General features: G+C 38.3%; 1 protein-coding gene and 1 pseudogene across 4 annotated transcripts in view; one reads left to right on the top strand and one right to left on the bottom strand.

Moving 5' to 3' along the window:
• Positions 1-22,095, top strand: part of ZDHHC14 (zinc finger DHHC-type palmitoyltransferase 14) — a 359,116-nt gene that overhangs the window by 84,864 nt on the left and 252,157 nt on the right. The gene's annotated exons all lie outside the window — the stretch shown is intronic.
• LOC138147896 (large ribosomal subunit protein eL43-like) lies at positions 7,359-7,812 on the bottom strand (annotated as a pseudogene).

Raw genomic sequence — 22,095 nt, forward strand, 5'->3', positions numbered from 1 at the left:
TGTTACATCTCCATTTCATGTGGTTTTCTGGCCAAAAGAAAAATTTCTATTTTTAAAGCAACAGAAAGATGCTTTTCATTCTCCGGGTTAAAGAGGCACACAGTTGGTTGTTTAAAGCTTACAATGCCTCCCTTTGGTTTATCAGTCTTGTTACAAAAAACCATAAACCTCTTTCATAGACTTGGGATAGTGAATGGCTTGACAGAAGTCAAAGATATCTTGGGTGTAAGGAGGAAAAAAACCTAATTTCTTCCAAAGAACTAAGTCTTGTGAAATACTATAGGAATTATCTGGAAGTCTATTAAAAATAAAGGTCAGTCAGGAAGTGAAATATCCTTGCTGCAGTTCTGTCATATAAGGATTTTAGTTTTTTTTTTTTTAAACTATATTTAGACACTGAAAAAATAAATAACTGAGGTAAGATGTTTTAGCTCAGAAAAACTCTGGGAGAGAGAAGTTTAGGGTGTAAAGCTAACTGCTTCCAAATGACTAGAGTTAAACAGTAACTAAACCAAGGCATCAGTCTCATCACCCTTCTCTCAACAAATGTATAGGCACAAATGGATCTCTTGAGGGTAATTTTTTTCATTGGTTCATGGTTGAGCTACAGTATTGAGTCTTTTAAAGGATGAAACAGTTTGTGGATTAGGATGCATGAGAACAGTTACAGGTTTTGGTGATTACCCTTCCTAATAATACTAGTGAAAACACCTTCTACTGGGTAGCATTTTCTCATATATTATCACATTTGAACCTCTCAGCAGCTCTATCAGGTAGAGATCCTTACAAGCTAGGTTGAAAGCAGTGTCACTGTAAGTTCAAATGCAACTACTGTGACTCCTAGTTCAGTGTTTATTCTATTATACTGCATATTATATTTGTACTATGCGTGTCATATGCAACATATTGCATATTGTACAAGGTCTCTCAGCTTTACACTCAAGTCTTTAGACTTCCTGCTAAAACCTATAACTCATCTTGTTTGTAGTTAATGCTTGCTGAACTTAGGAAAGTGAAAAGTTGAATTCTACTTCAGACCTTACCAGGGTCTGGCTCTTTTGACTGTAGGTCAAATACCTCTTTGCTGCCCATCATCACATATGAAACAATCACATCTCTTATATGAATAATGCTCTCTAATTACTCTTCCTACCTCGTCTCTACTCTTCTCCAGGTAGCCATAAATATCCTCCTCATCCTTAAATATCTCAATCAAATCCCATCTGATTACTGAAGCCTGTTTTAATCAATCAAGCTCACATTGATTTCTGTTTCCCAACTCTATTTCTATATATTGTTTATTTTGTGTAATAAATAATGTATCATATTAGCATTGTACATCAGTATAGGCATGAATCTGTGATTTTATTGATATAAGGAATTTCTGGATAAGGAAACTAACAATCCAGGCCACTACTTTCTCTGTATCTTTTGGAATAATAGACTTGCCTAGAGCATTGAGGAGTTAAGTGACTTGCCTAGGGTTATATGGCCAATTATCTGCCAGAGTCCAGACTTGAACCTAGATCTCCCTGGCTCTGAAACCATCTCTCTCTCTCCTTATGCCACATTCTCTCCATATATACAATCATAGAGTCTTTATTAAACTTTATAGATAATAACTAATGATATCATCATGCTTGCAGTAGGGCAAAGTATCAACCTTCTGAATGCCTTCCTTTATATAAAGGTGAAACTGAACTCTCAGCTCGCTCCACTTTGCATGCCTTGCCTGCAATAGAATAAGATGCCCAAATACTGAGTACCTCTGTTCTCTCTCTCCCAACCTCTGTCGGTTTTCTGCCTCCTTCTGTGGTTTGTCTCCCCCTTTAGATTATAAGCTCCATGAGGACAGGGACTATCTTTCTTTTTATTAATTGCATCCCCAGAGCGTAGCACACTGCCTACCACCTAGCAAGCACTTAAATGTTTATCGGATTGGCTTTATCCATTTAAAAACATTATTTTGAGAAGGGGGAGTCCATAGGCAATACTGGACTGCCAAAAGGGTTCATGACTCAAAAAAAAGCTAAGTATCCCTGATACCCTTGAGGCAGTTAGGTGGTTGGTTGTGAGCAACACCTAGACTCAGGAAGACCTGAATCAAAAATAGCCTCAGACATTTACTAACTGTATGATCTTGGGCAAATCACTTAACCTCTGTCTATCTCAGTTTCCTCACCTGTAAAATGGGAATAATAATAGCACCTCCCTCTGTGACAATATTTGTAAAGCACTTGGCAAAACTTAAAGTGCTCTATAAATACTAGCCCTAATTATTATATTAGATGAATATCTTGTCTTCTCAATTAAAAATAATGAAGTATTAGAGAAATAATTAGAAAACCAGAGAAATACTAAGTTACTGTAGGGATTGTTTAGTCTGATGCCTTCATTTAACAAAGGAGGAAACTGAAGGGGTTTGATGACATACATCTAATAGGACTTGAATTTCCAAGTCACTGCTCTTTCAGGTATTCTGCTGCCATTAAACTTAGTGTTGGGCAGAAAAGAAGTATTTTTCCACTTAGTTCCGTTCCATCCTATAATTACTATGATATGATTTTGTAGTATATAACTGGTGTTATGTGGAATGGGAGTAAAGTAAGATTCACTGTTACCCCAATCAGATGTTTTCCTGCGTAGATTAGATTAAAAAGGAAACAAAAACCCCCCTACCATTAGTTGATTACTATATCCTAGTCCTCATACCAGCTTCATCGTTCTCCAAAATCATTTTGCTCGCCCTAGTCCTATTCAATCCGTCTTGTATTGATTGTCCTTCCCCACATTTCCCGGGACTGTGCTCTTTTTCTAACCATTCTTATCTGTTGCTGGTCACACAAAACTTAGTTCAACTGGCAAGTAGCTAAGTGGACTCCATACTGTACTAGATTCTGAAGAGGAATTACAATTATGAAAGAGGTGGACTGTCCTGGTTTTTATTCTCTTTGGGGGAGATAAGGCATAATATGTGTATGAAGTAATGAGAGAAAAAAATGAGACCGTGTATAATCAAGTTTTGGGTGGTGTGGCCCGGATGGTGCATTCTGTATACCGTTCTCCAGAGCAGAGATAACTTCCTGTCCTTGTTTGTACCCCTATGAAATCTTGAAGAGTACTTTACACAAACAGCCATTCATTAAAGATTTGTCAATTTATATATATTTATATAAGTCAAGATGTCACCTTGTGATGTCATATGTAATGTGCTCTGAAAACCCTAATTAGGGTTTTAGAGAAGGGATTTTGGTGAATTTGGGTTATTTAGGGAAAGCGTTATGGGGAAGGTGTGTATTGAGTTGAATTTTGGAGGATGGGTAGAATTTGGATTGCAGAGGTAAGGGCTAACTAAGCAGGGGTTAATATGAGCAAAGGAGGGCATGGAAGGGAATTAGAATTCATATGGGGATTGATAAAGAAGACTGTCTTGATTAGGCTAAGAGAAGAAAGCATTTGGTTTCAACCAATACTTTCCCCATAAATACAGATTTTCTGAAAAGGGAATGGGAAGGAGAGAGACAAAGTAAAATTACTTTTGATGGCTTCCCATTTCCTGTAAACTTTATTTTTTTATATTTTTTTAGGCTTCTGAGCATGTGTTCTAGTTTATAATTTCCTGTCCCAAATAATCTAATTGCATTGACTGGTGGATTCAGTTCGATAGCTGGTCAGCTTAGGCGGCCTGCTATTTTGATTCCCTCTTTCTCTGATTCCTGCCTTCCTGCCTGTCCAGTGAATGGATTATTAATGAAATCACCCAAATGACTAGCTGTTAGGGCATCCTCTAGGCATACCTGCTGATAGCTGCTCCTTTTTCAAGTAAAATGTACTAGGGAATGAGAGATAGGGACATTAAGAAAATCACCCAGTACAATATTTCCTTGAACCATCTTAATTTTCTCCTTTTTCCATGACAGGAAAAGAATTTTATCTTATGGTACATCTGAAACACGTTAACAACTCGGGTAAATATTTGGAAACGCTAGTAAATAAATTTATTGGGAAAGAGATGTTTCAGGGCCCATGACATGCACTCACTGAACTTCTGCATAACTTGTAGGATTTCTTATTCTCCCAGTAGCTGAGTCCTTTTCTTTTCCCCAGGAACTATTTAATCCATCTTGTTTGTTGAAAGAACAGAACCTGGATATTACATGCCTGTTTCAGTGGAGTCAACAGGTAATTGTTAAGCTCTTACTACCTAGGTAGACATTATGCTAAGTGCTGAGGATACAAAGAACGCTGCTTTCTAGGAGTTCCCATTCTAATGAAGAAGAGAACATAGAAGTAGCTATGTACATATAGAACATATACATTGTAAATGGAAGGTGATCTCAGAAGGAAGGGACTTGAATGGAGGAGAGGGGTAGATGAACCAGAAAGGCCTCCTAAGGTGGGATTTGAGCCAAATCTTAATGGGCAGATGAGAATAGTTTGTTCCAATGGCCATGAAGGCGGCTGAAGCAGGTGTTGTGGAGGGCTTTGAGCTTAGCCAGACATTGAAGTTGCCAAGGTCATCCACTGTATCCTGGGCCATCCCCAGTCATCCTGACTTGTCCTGCCACTGGACTTTGGTGACTCTGGAAGCGAGTGAAGCTGATGACTTTGTGCAACTCTACCTCACTTAAAACCAATTCACATGTAAGTCAAGATGTCACCTTGTGATGTCGCAAGTAATGTGCTCTGAAAACCCTAAAGTGCTGAATTATCTATGTGATGTCATTAGCACCCGTGATGTCGGGGTCCTCTTTGAAAACCAAAGACAAGCAACAACAAAGGGAGCCAGGGAAACTGGGAGTTAGAGGTGAGGAGGGAGAGCATTTCAAGAATGGGGGAAAGCCAGTACAAATAAAATGAACACTATTTTTAAAGTAGTGTTTTAGTAGAACATTAACTCTATTAATAGCTCTATATTAATAAAAGAAATAGTGTTTTAGTAGAAAATTAACCCTATTAATAACTCCATCTTAATAAATAAGTATTATTTTAGTAGAAAATTAACTCTTATTTGCCACAAATTTGTCTGTCCTTGTTGATGGTTGGATGCTGATGGTGGAACCTCCACCTCAACAATATTAAGCCAAATTCAATATTGTAGGAGTTTATAAGTATTCACTTCCTCACTCACTGTCCAAAGAAGAGGCACTAATAAAAAATGAGAGGATTTTTCTTTACTTTTATCCTAATTACCAACAATTCGGTGCTTTTCTTATATCTAGCACTTCTTAAGACATTTGCTTAATACCCTATCTTGAAAATGAAATATTGACATCAAAGTACATGGTTTTTGTGTATAACTTAGAGTCTTGAATTCAAATTTGAGCTTCTCTGCTTATTATCTGTGTGATCATGAAAAAGGCATGTTTCTTTCCAGGGGATTCAGTTGTCTAAAAGTTCCTTGTATCTCTAAATCCTTCATTTTCCCTTTATTTTCTGTCTTAAGAGTTGACATCCTGACTTGATTGAATATTAAAGGAGATGAAGTGAAATGCTCTATACAATTTCTAAGAAATGAACTAGCCTTTGCTGTCATCTTAACCTTCAGCGAGGCCATTCCAAATGCTCACTATTGATGTATTTATCTTGGATAAATTTAGTGCCAATCAATACCTGAATTTATAACACTTTGGGGGTATTTTGAAGGTAGCCAGTGGAAAAAGCAATGACCTTTCTTCTCTGCCTCAGCATGCTGCTGCTTTAGGACAGAGAAAAGTAGTCAGTGTTTATTTTATAATACTAAAGCTACATCTACTTACTTTGACATTTTAATGGAGCCATGATTTCATTGAGGTGAATGTTCCTGCCCATGTAGATCATGCTTTCTACATACTGTCTCTTTCTACACAAATCTTGTCCCAAAAGAGAAACTTTAGTGTTAATAGAACTTTCTCTAGTGAATTAATTAATTTCTTAGTGGTGCCTGGATAATACTTAGGCTTCCCATTTCTTAGTACTTGTTCTCAGTGCTTCCTAACTTATTTCCTTTTCTTGTTATGTACCGTGTTTCCCCGATAATAAGACCTATCCCGAAAATAAGCCCTCCCCTTACTGTGTAAGATTCCTCTAAAATAAGCCCTCCCCAGAAAATAAGCCCTATTGAGATTGCTACTGTAGTGAAGGTGATCCCCTGCGCTACATTACGGTACCCTCTGTATGCACCGTCCTGTCCCCCCCCCCCCCCCCCCCCCCCCCCAAATGCACGCTGCGCTCCGAGGTGCATCCAATCAGAGCTGCAGCAGTGAGCGCGTCATCCTGTTCTTCCCCAGTGATTTGCTTATTGAATAAAGGTACATTTTTTTGTTCACATTTACCTGTTTATTACAATTGCTGTCAATGTTCATTAAAATAAGCCCTCTGGTGTTTTTCTGTCCAAAAAAAAAAAAAAATAAGACAGTGTCTTATTATCGGGGAAACATGGTATGCCCTCAAGAAGTATCTTTTAGACCACTTCTTGAAAATGAGACATCATTGATAATATGCTGTGGCCTACTTATGTCTACTGTAATCCTTCATACCTTCTTTCCCCAAGTTAATATGAGGTAGAGCTTATGGGAATCTTGAACTGGGGAAAGATATTAAAATATAGTCTGGGTTAACATTCCAAAAATAGTTGAGTAAACATTCCATTCACTATCCCAGTCCTTTTGGTAACACTCCTTACTGGAGTAGCAAAAGGAATCTTCTCCTTCCCTCAAGTGATACCTTAATCCTTTCTCTGTGGAGAAAACTGGTCCTAGTGCCTATTGCTTAAGGGAATGAACAAAAGGGAGACAACTCATTCAATTCAATTCAAATTTTCAATTCAATTCAATAAACATTTACTAAGCATTTACAATGGCAGGTACTGTGCTAAATGGTAGTGATACCAATAGGAAAAAGAAAGAAGTCCCTGCCCTTGAGGAGTTCATAATCTAATAGCACACAAAAGGAAGCTGGAAAGGGAAGGGGACATTTTGTTCCATGGTGTTCCAATCAAGCAAAGATACAGATGGAAAAGTGCACATGGGTCAAAATATATCTCTAGGGGCAGTTAGGTGGTGCAGTGAATTGAGCACCAGCCCTGGAGTCAGAAGGACCTGAGATCAAATCTGGCCTCAGACACTTAACACAAAAACTAGCGGTGACCTTGGGCAAGTCACTTAAACCCAATTGCCCTAAAAAAAGCAAAAAAAAAAAAAGTTACAAAATATATCTCTATACTTTCTGGGGTGAGAGAAGGTAAGAATGGAGAAAAAGGGTTACTCCTTATTAAAAGATAAGAAAAGCATTTTGTTCTTGACCTTTCACCCACTTTTCTTGGAGGCTTTCCTTAGGAATCTGGAAAGGACTTTAGAGAAAATTATTATTCCCGAGCATTTTTAGTTTTTTTTTTTTTATTCAATAAATTAACCCATTTATTGTTGGACTATGGGCTACAGATATTTGATAAAGATTTTACTGGTCTTTCAATTCCTTCAGTCTTCTGATGGCAGATTTGACTGTGACTGCAGAGGTGGTATTGTAGGTCCATGCACCACCAGCTACTGTTTTTATACAGGATCCACAGTGCCAGATACCCACAGCCCGTCTCTTCATTTTGGTCTTGCCTCAGAAGGAGCAGGTATACTTGGCATGCTGGCTAATTTCAATTTTCTTCACCATTTTCCTGAGGGATGCACCATAACGTGTTCCATATTTACCAACAATTCCGACCTTCTTGGTACGTTTAGCCATCTTATCGGCGTTGGGGCTGGAGCTGGGAGAGGAAAGAAGGTAGCGCGCACGCACAGTTTCAGATCCTGAGACCCAGCATTTTTAGTTTTATCAAAAAGGAGATTTTTAAAATTATACTTCAACAATAGTGCCATGGATATTGGCCCTTGTTGATATTGATGTTTGAAGAGATGAGTTTCTGCTGTCAACAGTAAGCATGGATGACTAGATCATACATTTTAGAGCTGGAAAAGACATTATGAACCACTGAGTCTATCCTTTTTTTTTTCTTTTCCTTTTTGGAGGGGGGAAGGCAGGGAAATTGTGATTAAGTGACTTGCCTAAGGTCACAAGGCTAGTTTTGTGTTAAGTGTCTGAGGTCGGATTTGAACTCAGATCCTCCTGACTCCAGGGCCTGTGTTCTATTCACTGCTCCACCTAGCTGCCCCTATCCTCCTTTTTCAGGGTAAAGAAACTGAGGCCCAGGGAGGGCAAGTGCTCAGGGTCATAATTGTCTGAGGCAGGCCCTGAACCTGGTCTTCATGATTCCAAGTACAACATTCTAGACACTCTGCTTCTCCAAACAGTTTGGGATTCATTCATTCATTCATTCATCAAATACTTAAGTACCAGCGTACAAAGCATTATGCTAAGTATTGAGGATATAAAGAGGTAATAACAGTAAAATATTAACAACAGTCACTAACATTTACATAGCACTTTAAGGTTTGCAAAGCACTTTACAAATATTATCTCGTTTTACCATCACAATAACCCTTGGGAGTTAGGTGATATTACTATCATCCCAGTTTTTACAGATGAGGAAACTGAGGCAAACAGGTTGATATGTTTAGGGTCATATAACTACTAAGTATATGAAACTTGGGTTTTCTTGATTCCAGTTCCAGCACTCTATCCCCTGCACTGCCTAGCTATGTAGAATATCTATATAGGCATTTATCTCTAGGTATATTTGAATATATCCATATAAAAATGCATATTTTATATATATATATATATATATATATATATATATAGAGAGAGAGAGAGAGAGAGAGAGAGAGAGAGAGAGAGCAAGAGAGAGAGAGACATACACACACACACACAAAACTGACCTTGCTCTCATGTTTCTTCTAATATGTTAGTACCTACATGACCTCTGCCATTCACTTTACCTCCTTAGGCCTCAGTTTCCTCATCTGCAAAATGGGAAGGTTGGTCTAAATGGTCTCTAAGATCCTTTCCTACTCCAAAGGCTATGCTTTTAGGAGAGAAGTAGGCACAGATTGGCCTGCCTAGCTCATGGGCTGGATGCCTGGGCATACTTGGGGAGAGATTGGCTGTTCCTTTAAGGAAAGGCTCCTATGGCACATACTCTATGAATGCCTTTGCAAATAATGACACAAGGAAGAATGAGTTAAATGCAAAGGAGAGGACCAGATCCAAGTACACTGCAATGTTTTGTTCTACTGCTAAAAGGAATCATTTAAGAAAACAGAATCTTCATGTGGCTGAAATGATGCTTTTAAATGGAGAGTAATAGGGGTAGCTAAGTAGTACAGTGGATAGTATTCTTGGCTTGGAGTCAGGAAGACCTGAGTTCAAATGTGGTCTCAGACACTAATTGTGTGACTCTGGGCAAGTCACTGAAACATGTTTACCTCAGATTCCTCATCTGTCAAATGAGCTCAAGAAGGGAATGGAAAACCCTATCTGTCTCTTTGTCAAGAAAACCCCCAAATGGAGCCATGAAGAATCAGGTACAATTGAAAAATGACCAAAGAACTAAGACAATAGGGAGGAGGGAAAGGGGAACCCCTTACACTAACATTGCTGAAATGAAAAACTTCCTAAGCTTGGGATTCAGATGCTGAATGCGTGGGTGGGGGACAGAGGCCATGAGGATCAAGGTCACCATGGGAGCTATACATAATGAAAAAGCTGCCCACTTACTTATTCAGAATAGGATGATTAAGCTGGTTGTTGAAGGAACTGTTCCTTATCACCCACAAAGAAAGAACAAAGGAAACAGGTATGATTTGTGGCAAAAATAACTCATTTTGGTTACTGTCACTTTTATATTGTCATCATCAAGTTATTTAAAAATTTATATTTAGTGTTTGAATGTATTATCTGGGGTTTGTAGCACATATCCTTTCTAAAATGTGCTTTATTTAAAGCAAAGGCCAGGAGCCTGCTTATCTGGGGTGTTGAAGGAAGGATTCTTTTTCAGGTACAGAGCCTTTTCCCCTCTGAAATTCTGTGACTCAGTGATCTGTGATTAATGAAAATTACAAAAATTCAAGTGTGGTTGGCATTCTGTTTCCTGGGACTGTGGATGTCTCCATGGTCATCTGTAATGTGGAATCATAATCTGTGATGCCAAGGCCTTCCTGAGGCAGCTAGTTGGTTCAGTGGATGGAGTGGTCAGCCTGGAGACAGGAAGACCTCAGTTCAGACACGATCCTGGGCAAGGCAATTAACTTCTTTTTGGTTTGGTTTTCTGAACTGTAATATGGGGATAATAAGAGTACCTACCTCCCAGAGTTGTAAGGATCAAATAAGAGAATATTTGTAAAGTGTTGATCACAGTGCCTGGCACTAAGTAGACACACTTATTCTCTTCCCTTTCCCTATAAGATGCATTTTTTTTCCCTGACCCAAGCACTGCCATCATCCTAAAGACCTACTATAGCTCAGCAGACCTTGAGCTTCCTGGAGTGAGGCTGGATGGACTGACTTGACATCAATGTCTATCAGTGTCATCAGTGTTCATAATGAGTATATCCCACCAGTCTATTTTTTTTATAAAAGCAAACCAAAAAAAAGTCTTTCAATATAGTTGATCTACTTTGCACTCCTTTATGTATTTTATTTTGTGCATTTAAAGGCATTAATCTTATTTATTTAAAAAAATTTTTAAACTTATTTATTTACTTTTAGCTTACAACATTCGGTTCCACAATCCCTTGAGTTCCAAATGTTCTCCCCCTCTCTCCCTCCCCCCCTCCCCCCGCCCCATGGCAGCATGCAATCAAATATAGGTTCTACAAATACCTTCACATTAAACATTAGTCAAGTTGTAAAGAAGGATGGAGCGAACAAGGAGAAATAAGGGACAGAACAGAACAAAACACAAAAGAGAGAGAGCAAGTAGTTTGCTAAAAGCATCATTGTTAGAAGAAGCTTTACCATACTGCCAAAGGCATCCAGGTGACTGGATGGTACTCTTGCTTTGATGGGCTCAGGAAGACGCAAGTTCAAATCTGGCCCAATGCTTCCTAGCAGTGTGATCCCAGGAAAGTCACTTAACCTCTGTTTGCCTCAGTTACTCAACTATAAAATGGGGATATAGCACCTACCTCACAAGGTTGTTGTGGGGATCAAATGAGATAATTGTAACCTTACTACATCACAGCTATGCTTAATGACTCCCTACCACGAGCAGAATCTTTTATTTAATTATGTGCCCAGATTAAAAAAGCTGTGTGTTTATAGGGTTTGCTTCTTTAGATTCCAGGCATGTGCTGCTCATTTTTAAAAAATACAGTAACCATCATATGCTATGTAAGTGTGGATAATGTAAGTCTGTTCCTTTCTTAATTGATGTGCTGTCAAGGGAATTTGGACTGTGGATTTCATAGCCTAAATTAAAAAGAAGCATGTTCAACTAACCTTATAGAGATCACCTAAAGCATGAGAAATGTTCTTCTTTATTTGAGCCCAGAATAACTGCATGCTACAGACCTATTTGCACCCCCCCAAGTTCACATTATGTTAAATATTTTTTAACAAATACTGTCTGTCCTAAAAATTCATTTGTGAACTAGATTCATTAGTGAAAAACAACATGAGTTGTTATTCATCTTGACATCTCATGAGAATTAGGAAATTTTCTTCAGAGTAGAACCCTATAGGGACCTGTATATTCATATTTCTTCTATGAGTTTAAGATGCTAAATGGATAGACTATGTCTTATAAATATAGTGATGCTTCATTATTTTTGAAATATTATTATGAAGGTTTATTGTTGGAAATTGTTTTTTTCCCCTTGGCACCTGTGATTTCACTGATGTAGGAAACTCCTTGCTGAGTTATTTCTCTCCACCAGTGCAAATCAGCCACTGTTCTACAACTTATTCTTTAAGAGAGTTGGAGCTGGAGTGGGGGGAAAGAGATGGAGAGGTTGACAGACTATGTCCAAGGTCTACAAGCTAGTATGTGTCAGAGATGGGACTTGAACCCAAATCATCCTGACTGAGGAAGGAAGAAAGGAAGGATAGGACCATTTATTTAGCACCTACTATGTGCTAGGCACTATAGTGTCATGGGAGAAACGTGCTATTATTATGCCCATTTTACAGATGAGGAAACTGAGGCAGGCAAAATCTGAAGTGACCTGTTTAGGGTCATTGGAGCTAGTAAGTGTCCAAGGCTGGATTTGAATTCAGGTCTTTCTTCCTGACTCCAGGTCTAGCACTCTATTCATCCTATCATCTAGCTGCCTAATATTAACAAAATTGATATCTTAATAACAAGACATTAACAAAATATTCACATAAAACCCTTTAACTCCTCCCAAACTCTGGGCATCTTCACCAACTAAATTCTCCATCACCCACTCTATCTCTCTGTCTGCTCACTCTCTAGCTCCCTTAGTAGTATGAGGAAACAGAAGCAGAGGTTAAGTGACTTGCCCAGGCAGTAGGCTCAAACTCAAAGGCTTTCCTTGGTTTCACTCAACGAATGACATATTGAACTTCCTTTTCTGTCTTTTAAAATTTGTTTATCAGAAGATATAGGGATTCATTATTTTGCACTCATTAGGACTCCTTCAGACCCTTGTGTACACCAGCACAAATTTTTTGTACTTAGATTGTTGAACAAAAAGAGGGTGGATGCTGGCTAGGTAGATGTTGCTGAAGACTCCGTTTTCCCACATATTTCCTACCTTTGTTCAACTTCTAAGGTTCTACAATTTCATATAAGAACTTGCCTTAAATTAGTCCTGCCAGTCACAACCCCCCCCACCCCCTCCCATTTTTCTAGCATTGACCTTGATTACCACCATCAATAAACACTTGACCTGCTGAGAAGACTTGGAGAGACAATGGAAGGAGGGTTTTGGTAAAATGTCTACTTCAGAATGATTTGGAGATGCTAACATGCTTGGGGAGATAACAATGGAGTCAAGAAGACCTGAGTTCAAGTCCTGTCTAAAACACTTAATAGTTATGGGACCCTGGGCAAGTCACTTAACCTCTGCTTCTGTTTCCTCATCTGTAAAATAAGGATAATAATAGCACCTGCCTCAGTAGGTTGTTGTGAAAATACATTTAGATAGTGTTTGTAAAATGCTTTGCAAATCTTAAAATGCTTTTTACATGCAGCCATTGTTATTATTAGCTATTACTAATAATTTATATTTATGCAGTATTTGTATTATAGGTCAGAATAACTTCCTTTAATATATAACAATGAACAGCATAATTTTTACGTTGATATTCATTTATTTAAATGTAAATGGTTACAAATTTGACTAACTATTGATAAATATTTAATGTTGTTTATAATCAATCCGTTTTTATGAGAATGCAGTTTATCTTATTCCAAAGAGTAATCCCCAAGCTCCCTCCAAATAATTTCTTGTTAGGCATTCCCTCCTCACCCTCTTCCAATCCACAATTATATCAGATATACTTTACAATATGGCTGCTGAAAAAAAGGAAAGAAAACAATATAACTTAATTGATTTTTTAAAATGTCTCTAATGTATCCTCAGACTATTAGACCAACTAAATTAAAAACAAATTGAGACTAGCACTCAAACTCTTTTCCCAGCACAATATCTTTTCCCAGCTCTGGAAAATTTTACATTTCCTATTTTGTTTGGGCATGGAGGAGGGGGGTGTTATTGAATAAAAGCTAGAAGCCAAGCTTATTTTATCTTTTGTTAATGCTGTGCTTTGCATCTAATATTGTGTTCAAATGCATTTCAAGCCATAGTTCAATCACTGGATGTCAATTTCACTTGAACCAGAAAGCCTGCTTTCTTGGATTTATTTAATAGTGCTATGGATGATGCCCTTGGTTACTTTAGGCTGAAAATAGGTCCTATGGTTTGGATGTTGCCCATTTTAATACTCTTATCAGCTGAAGGGCTTTGTCAATTTCGTTTCCCAGAAGCAGGTTTGTGGCATAATCTTTCCTTGGGAGGTGCTACCAGACATCTGTTAGAGGCAATAAAGGGGCTCTAACATGAAGTCAGCATGGCATTTATCTTTCGCATTACGTTTCCTGGGAAGTTTGCAAAGCATTTCCTAATCTAAATTGGCAGGACACAGGAGCACCACATAACTTCAGATGCCTACAAAATACGGCCTTAGTTTTGAAAAAAAATTGTACTGGTGTCCACAAGGGTCTGTAGGAGTCTTAAGGAGTACAGAATAATGGATCTCTTTATCGTCTGATAAACAAACGCAACAATTTTAAAAGACAGAAAAGGGAAGAAACCTATTTCATCTTCCAGGCCATATTATACAGAGAGGTTTATGGTGCTTGGCTGATTACTAGATAATACAATTAGAGCTGAGGAAACTGAGGCCCATGGAGGTTGAATAATTTGCTGAGTGTCACACAACTACTCTGACTTTGAATCTAAAATTCTTTTCTGCTGTATCATGTTGCTGTCTCTACTTGAAGTGGTATTAGAATTGTAGACTCATAGAGAATGATAGAGAACTCTAGAGGTTATCAGGTCTCACCCAGTCATTTTTGCAGATGATCAAATTTGCAGGTGAAATAACAATATATTTGGAATTGTATTACTTGGATTCAGACTCCAGCTCTGCTCAGCTGTGGCAGGTCACTGAACAGCTTTGGGCCTCAGTTTCCTCATCTGTAAAACAAGGGCATCTGGACTAGAAAGCTTCTTAAATCCCTTCCAGTTCTGAATCTTTGATGCTAGAGTTTGAGTTATTTGTGCAGAACTGAAGGGCTATAGTTACATGCAGAATTCTGACGCTTCCTCTGGTTTCCTGACACCTGATCCCCCCTTCTTTCCACTGCATCCCTTTTCCTGCTTCCCCAAAGGAAATAAATCAGTGGTTGCAGAACTGTTTGATTAAAGTCTTAAACCTCTGTCCTTAAATATGAAATCTGATCCTTTTGGTGTTGGGAGTGATTTGGAAGGAAGCCCACAAGGCCAAAAGAGGGATATTTCAGAAGTTGGGAAGTAGGAAAGGATGATGATGAAAGTCTCCCCCCATTGCCACCTTCACTTCCACAGTGTACTGTGAAGTTAACAGTAGTCCTAATTAACAGAACACACAATTGCCCACCATAGAGTTAGGGTTAAGAATGGCATGCCACAGGCTAACTAACCAAAGCCCCTTGCTGTTTTTTAGACAGCGGGAATCATTTAAAAACCAGTGTAATTTTCTTCATGAGGAATATAATGCAGTCTTTCTTATAGTCAGCTGGGGATATAAGCCATCCTTGTTAGGAAGAGAATGACTACCAAACATAACATCACCCCTTTCTCCCCTCCCCTCCCCCCAGTTAAAGCAGTTAGCTTTGGAGGAAAAAAATAAAGGAACATCTTAGTCCATTGTCTGCTTTGTTCAATCATCAACACTTATCTCAATGTCAGATGACAGGCTGTGATAGCTGACTTGTGTAAATCCACACCCCCTTAGTGTGATCCTTGGGGAAGGAAGAGATAACATCAGAGTAAGAAGACAGTAAATGGGAATTCTGCTTTTCACAATAGTTTTGGTTTTCATTCCAGTTCATTTAATTTTACAGTATTCTGGGTTCTGGTTATTCTGTAGGGGTCACAGCAAGTCACAGCAGTCTAACAGGCTAAGGCTACACTTTTTGAACTAAGTGGGTGGTACTGTTTCATAGATCCGAATTGTTAAGGATCATTGTGCCATAAGCTGTCACCAGCCGATCAAAAACAAAAGAAGCCAATTTGGGAAAGTTTAAGGAACTCATAGAACATATGTGAAAATAGAGTAAATTGACTTTAAAGTATTGCAGTTGCCTTCTGACAAGTTCATAGAAATGTTGTTTTGAATAGGATATTGGGAAAAAAAAAGCATGTCTTTCACCACCCCTCCCACTCCCTTTTCCTCATGACCCTTGGCAAATTCATACCATTCTGGCTGTCTCTAGACACTCTATCAATTTGATTGATCTCAATTGAAATCTTGGGTTTTTTTTTTTCTTTTGAAATGTGGAGAGTTTTTTGGGTTTGTTTTTTGAGGGGCAGCAGTGCTCAAAGCAATTTCTGGTGGTTATTAATGGAAAAATCTCCGTTTTCTCCCTCTCCCAGTTCCCATGGTGATTGTCTTCATTTGGTTAAGCATTGATTCTGTGTGTTTTAATTAGGATCTAATGGTCCCCATGAGCAGAGAGTACTGCCATTTAGTAGTTTCTATTTTGTTAATGTTTATATGACACAATACTGTAAACAAGTCATTTTAGACCTATTTCAAAGGTGAATATAAAAGAAGAAAAAGACAGGTTACATGCTGTTATTTGCCTTCTCCTATCCCCAAATCTACCCCAACAATAGTCTCCAAAAATCCTCAGAGACAGTCTTTTAAACAGAGGTTTATAAATTTCATTGAATTTCACTGCTTGGTCAAGATTAAGATTCCAAACCAATTACCAGTGTACGTAGTTTTGAACAGGTGGAAGATTGAGAGGTGTTTCTGAAAAAGTGGCTCTGAAATAAATTTATATGAAGCAGATACTATTTTCCCATTGGCATACCCTGCCATTTTAGAAATTTCTCAGTAATATGTTATTTCAATACTTCATAATGATGTGAAGGTGACCCTGGCTTCTTGAAAACTATACTCTTGGAACAGAAACTTTGGCAGCTCTTACCAACCTGGAAAGGCCTGGGGTTCGAGACAACTTGGTGATGGTGTCTCAGACTCAGTAAAACTTAGGGGCTTTTCCCTTAAGCCAGTCTTCCAAACTCTCTATCACTGTTAAGGGTAGCACCATCCTTCCTGTCACCCAGGTTAGCAAGCTCAATGTCAATGTCTAACTCATTTGATTCCTCCCTTTCACTCACCTCGCACATATCTAATCACAGTTGCCAAAATTTTGTAATTTGTTTCTCCACACAGCTCTCATGTGTCTCCCTATCTCTCCACCCATACAGTGAAGGGGAAGGGAATGATCATATAATGCCTACTATATTCCAGGCATCGTTCTAAGCCCTTTTTAAATAAATTTTATCTCATTTGAGACTCTTGATAACCCTGCAAGGTAGGTACTGTTATTATCCCCCTTTTGCAGATGAGGAGACAGAGGCAAAGAGTGGTTAATGACTTGTCCAGGTTCACACAGCCAGTCAGTGTCTGAGGCTGCATTTGAATCTAGATCTCCTTGACTCCAGGCCCAGTGCTCTCTCCATGGCACCACCTAGCTACCATCCTAGTTCAACTTCTCATGCAGTATAGGCTCTGCCTTGGTCTAAAACAGTCTCTGCCTACTGCAATCCAGTTAAATGGTGAGGTGGACAGAGTGCCCGGCCAGGAGTCAGGAAGATCTAGTTCAAATTCAGCCTCAGATACTTATTGGCTGTGTGACTGTGGAGAAATCACTTTATCCTGCTTGCCTCAGTTTCTTCATCTATAAAAGGAGCTGGAGTAGGAAATGGTATCTTTGCCAAGAAAATTCCGAATGGTTGGGGTTGGACACGACTGAAACGACTAACTCCAATCCATCCTCCACACAGCTGCCAAAATGGATTTTCCCAGTGTAGGGGTTGTCTTGTTACCCCTCTCCTTCCACTTGATAAATGCTCTTCACTCTCTATGACTTCTAAGATCAGATAAAAACTCCTCTATTTGTTATTTAAAACTCTTTACAATCTGATCTCTATCTAGTCTTCTTATACATTCATTCCTTCCAGCCTTAAGAGCTGGCCATATTGTCCTGGTTTCTGTTCTTTATACACAATGTTTTATTTCCTCCTTTCATAGGAGTCTTCCTTCTTCCCACTCACTGACCCTCATGCCTCAAATTTCCTCTTTCTTCACTTCTGCCTTTTAGAACCCCTGGCTTCCACAAAGATTCAGCTTAAATATCTTCTTGTAGGAATCTTTCCAGTTGGTATTGATTTCTCTAAGGCTGCCTTCCATTTGTTCTGTTTGTGTTTTGTGTGTACTGATTTTTATATATATATATATATAATATATCTGCTATTAGAATGTATGATCCTCTAGGGCAGGGACTGCTTCTGCTTTTCCCCCTAACAATGCATTTACCTGGTAAGTGCCTAATGCTTGTCGATTGATTGATTGATTGAGAAGCTCATTGTCAGGTCTGTTCCGGCAACTCATGAGACACATTTTATTATAAAATGATGGGTCTTGATGTGCATTTGTGATGTGAGGTGTGAGGACCCACATAAGGTCTTTTAAATATTGAAGAAATAGTTATTTTATTGTAAAAAACGTTATTTCCTCTTCCCATTATTCCTGATTTTCGCTTACAGAATTCCAAATTGCTACTTGTAGGAAATAGCAACAAGCTATAGACTTTAAGAACAGAACAACCCAAATTCCTCTTATCCCTTCGTTCCCTTCCTTTGAAGATCTGCTGTGTTAAGGAGACACATTTATTGTCTATGTGGGTAGTGGAGATATTGTAGGGTGGGTGTGTATGTGTGTGTTTGTGTATGATTTGTGGAAGCATGACATGAATTATTTAGATTTGAGGCAGTTCCTCATTCTGTGTTTCAGATAACAACATGTTTATTATATATAGATGTTGTTGATAAAAACTATTCAGAATGTGAATGTAGCATCCATAACCATTTCAGGCATGATATAATGTATAGTTTGTTTAGTATTATTGCTTTAGTTTTGTCTTAAGATGTTATTAGTAGCACGTTAGCAAATAACCTCCCTTCCTTCTCTCCCTACCTCTTTCTGACCTTGGGAAGATGTTGGCACATGTTAAAAGGTCTCTTACCATAGATCTAGGCAGAGCCCTCGGACACATTTATTATAGAATATGTGGGTTAAAACCTTCAGAATGGATAACCTAGGAAAAGCTGAGAAGGTAGCCCCAGAGATGAAGTCACATAGTTTTTTGATGAATTGATGAGTGGATGATTGAAAAAGCATTTATTGTTTTCTGTGTGAAATCCAATTCACTTGCAACTCAAGGCATCAATTATTCCTGATTGTCATTGGTGATTTTCTTTGAAAATGAAGGACAAACCACAACAATACCATGTGCCAAGCTCTTTGCTAAGCACCTGGGAAATAACAAAGTGAAATAATCTTTGCTCTCAAGGAGCTCATAATCTAACTGGAGGAGACAACACAAAAATCCATCTTTGATGCTTCCTCAGCTGCTCTGTGTTTTGAAGTATACTCTGAATTCTTAGGATTTACAGCTGGAAGGAGCCTCAGAGATCATCTTATCCAATTCTCTCATTTTGTAGCTGAAGAAATTAAGGTCCAGGATTTGAACTCAGGTCTTCGGACTCAAGACTCATTGCTCTTTCCAACATATCACAAATTCTGGATGTAGAAATCTATTCCTTAGAATAGTGATGTTAATTATGAAACAAGACCTTTGAGTTCACTTGACAAGGAATCATGTCCTGCTGAGCTAGAAAGATTCATAAATAGCTTTTGATGCCACACTTTTAGGAACATTCTTGATAATATGTAAAAGTTCTTCCTGATTCCTAGATAATCTTTTGAGTTATCTGTAGCACCTTGTTAAATCTGCAGAGTCCTTCACAGTTGTTGAAGATCTTCCTTTATGCAAACCTCCCCACCCCCTAGGGCACAGTTGTTGAAATAGTCAGCAATTCCCTAATTCTTGCATCAAAGAGTTTTGGAGGTTCTTTCTGCTTGTTGAGATAAAATTGAGAGTGAGTTGAGAAACCATGAAGATCCAACTTCTGCCCAAATCAAGCATCCCTCCCTCCTAAGCAGAAAACTGGGATATGCATCTTAAAACTTTGTTCCAAATTCTTCATTATACCCCTGATTATAAAATAACTGGCATGAAACTGGGTGTGTTCTACAAAATTGCTTCATTCTACTCACTCATTATAGAAAATGGTTTTGAATAAATTGGGGGTAATTTGTTTCCAAAAAGAATAACAGCCGCTCACTACCATGGCATATTAACTTTTTTTTTTTTTACTTAAAATTATGCCTGTTGGAAAGGAACTCTGGTTATTTACCTTAGTGATATTTGTGTTGAAATTGACAAGAGGTAGGAAAGGGATGCTTTTAAATACAAGGTATTCCAAAAGTCTTAAGCTTAAAACTTCACTAAAACTTTTGGGCTACTCTGTGTATTTATGCTATTTGAGAAAATAAGTAAAATGTACATGATACCAAGGTAGGCTCCTTTCTCTGACTGCAGGCTATGTTGTTTGGCTTAACAGGAAGCTAAATGTGGTCTGACTGAATTTGTACATGTGATTTATTGTGGAGAATCTGACCTCCCTGGGCTGGAGCAGAGATATACACTTTGTTGGGTCTGAGAGAGCTTGCTCTTTGGTAGGGCTGGGGAATTCCCTGGTGACCATTATGGAGAGCACACGCCCATTCATTGCCTTTCAGTGTAAACCATAATGGGGATTCCCTCCCTGCAGGTGTGACTTACAAACACTTGATAAAGTGTGGAGGAAGGGGAGTTTGTTTGACTTGGGGCAGTCAGGTGGTTTTAAATGAAAGCCTTCTTGACCGAGGCCTGTTGAGACTATGAATAAGTTTGATTGTAAATTTTAATTCCTCATTGTTGAAAAATGATTGTTACTAAAAATAATTTTAATTGGAACATTAAGCTAAGGTTGGAGCCAGACAAAAGGCCAGGCAGATTGCTGTGGGTTTGGGAAGTTTTCTTTCTTGAATGCATTATATGTACCCTGTTTGTTATGAGACCTACAAACTGCTTGGCATTCTAGAAGTAAAGGCATTCTCCGTTCTTTAAAAAAAAAAAAAAGACAGTCTCTCCATTCACATAACCGATGATAAGTAACAGAAATTATTGCTCCATTTTTGGAGTACATTATCAAGGTATTTAAGCTGTAAGCTTTCTATTTATTTTACTGATTTACTCTCCTTACTATGTCCTCTTCCTGTCTCTTTTTATGTTGATTTATCTGGATGGATCATTAAATAAGAATTCTCTAGAGTATATGCTACGGATTTGGGTAATTAATCAATCAATAAGTATGTATTAAGAAACACTTACTGTGAGTTAGGCTCAGTGCTTGGGACCAGGGGATGAGGAGACAAAAATGAAAGAATCTTTGCCTTCAGGATCTAGAGTTAATATTCTACTGGAGTAGATAACATGTGCATTCATCTATATGTGTGTGTATACATATACACATACACACATATATAAAATATGTGCAAAAGAAAATTAAGGTAATTTTGGAATAAAAAGACAGGCATTGTCCTCAAGGAGCTTATATTCTAATGGTGAAGAGAGCACACAAAAGGCTTATGAAACAGATGAAAGGATGAAGGGTACCTGGGTGAGAGCATGGTGTTCAAGTCTGGAAAAGAATGAGGACTAGTCTATCTACCCCCTTCCCCAAAATGGAGGCCCAGGAGACATTCACAACTGGTAAAAGGGATATTCTAGGGTGAGGAGGCCCCAGATACTGTTAGAAGTTCTAATAATACTGCAGCTGAGGCTTGGTATTGAAGATCAGAAAGACCTTTATATAGAAGTTGGAAACAATGGTGTCTAAGAAGGTGTGAAGAATGAGTTGTCTTTCACCTTTAGTACCCTACTGTCTGAAAGAGTAGAAAGTTATCAGACACTACCAACTCTGGTAAGGGTGGAAAAGGCCAGATCCTCAGATAGCCTATTATCCCAACTTAACATGTCATCTGTGAGCTTTTCTACTGTTACAAGTCACTTATAGAGAACTTCAAGATTTAAACCCCTTTTCTTACAAAAACCTAAAGTGGGTAGAATAAATAGTGATGTTTCCGTTTTACAGTTAAAAAAATAATGCCTTAAAGGTTAAATAATCTGTTCATTATTGTAAAGCCAAGCACGAGCATCCTTCCAGAAGAATGCTACTGTGAACAATTATATAGTATAGTGAACACTCTATTTATTCAATAACAAATCAGAGCAAAACATTCACAGAAAATTCAAGGTACAGCATTCACAATGTTATAATTTATCACAGAAAATCAAAATATAGCATTCACAATAGCTTATCACTAAAATGGCCTCAGTTTTCACTCAATCATTCAATCATCTTTGAGGTTTACCTCCTTAAGCGTCACAGAATACACCTGACTCCAACTCCAGCACCCCTTCTGCTACACCACCCACATAAATGTTATCTACTCATGAATCTACCTGCTGCCATA

This window comes from Petaurus breviceps, unplaced genomic scaffold, assembly GCF_028583685.1.
Source record: "Petaurus breviceps papuanus isolate PSGF00001 unplaced genomic scaffold, PetGlider_PUasm1.0 90808, whole genome shotgun sequence".
In the NCBI taxonomy this organism is placed as follows: Eukaryota; Metazoa; Chordata; class Mammalia; order Diprotodontia; family Petauridae; genus Petaurus; species Petaurus breviceps.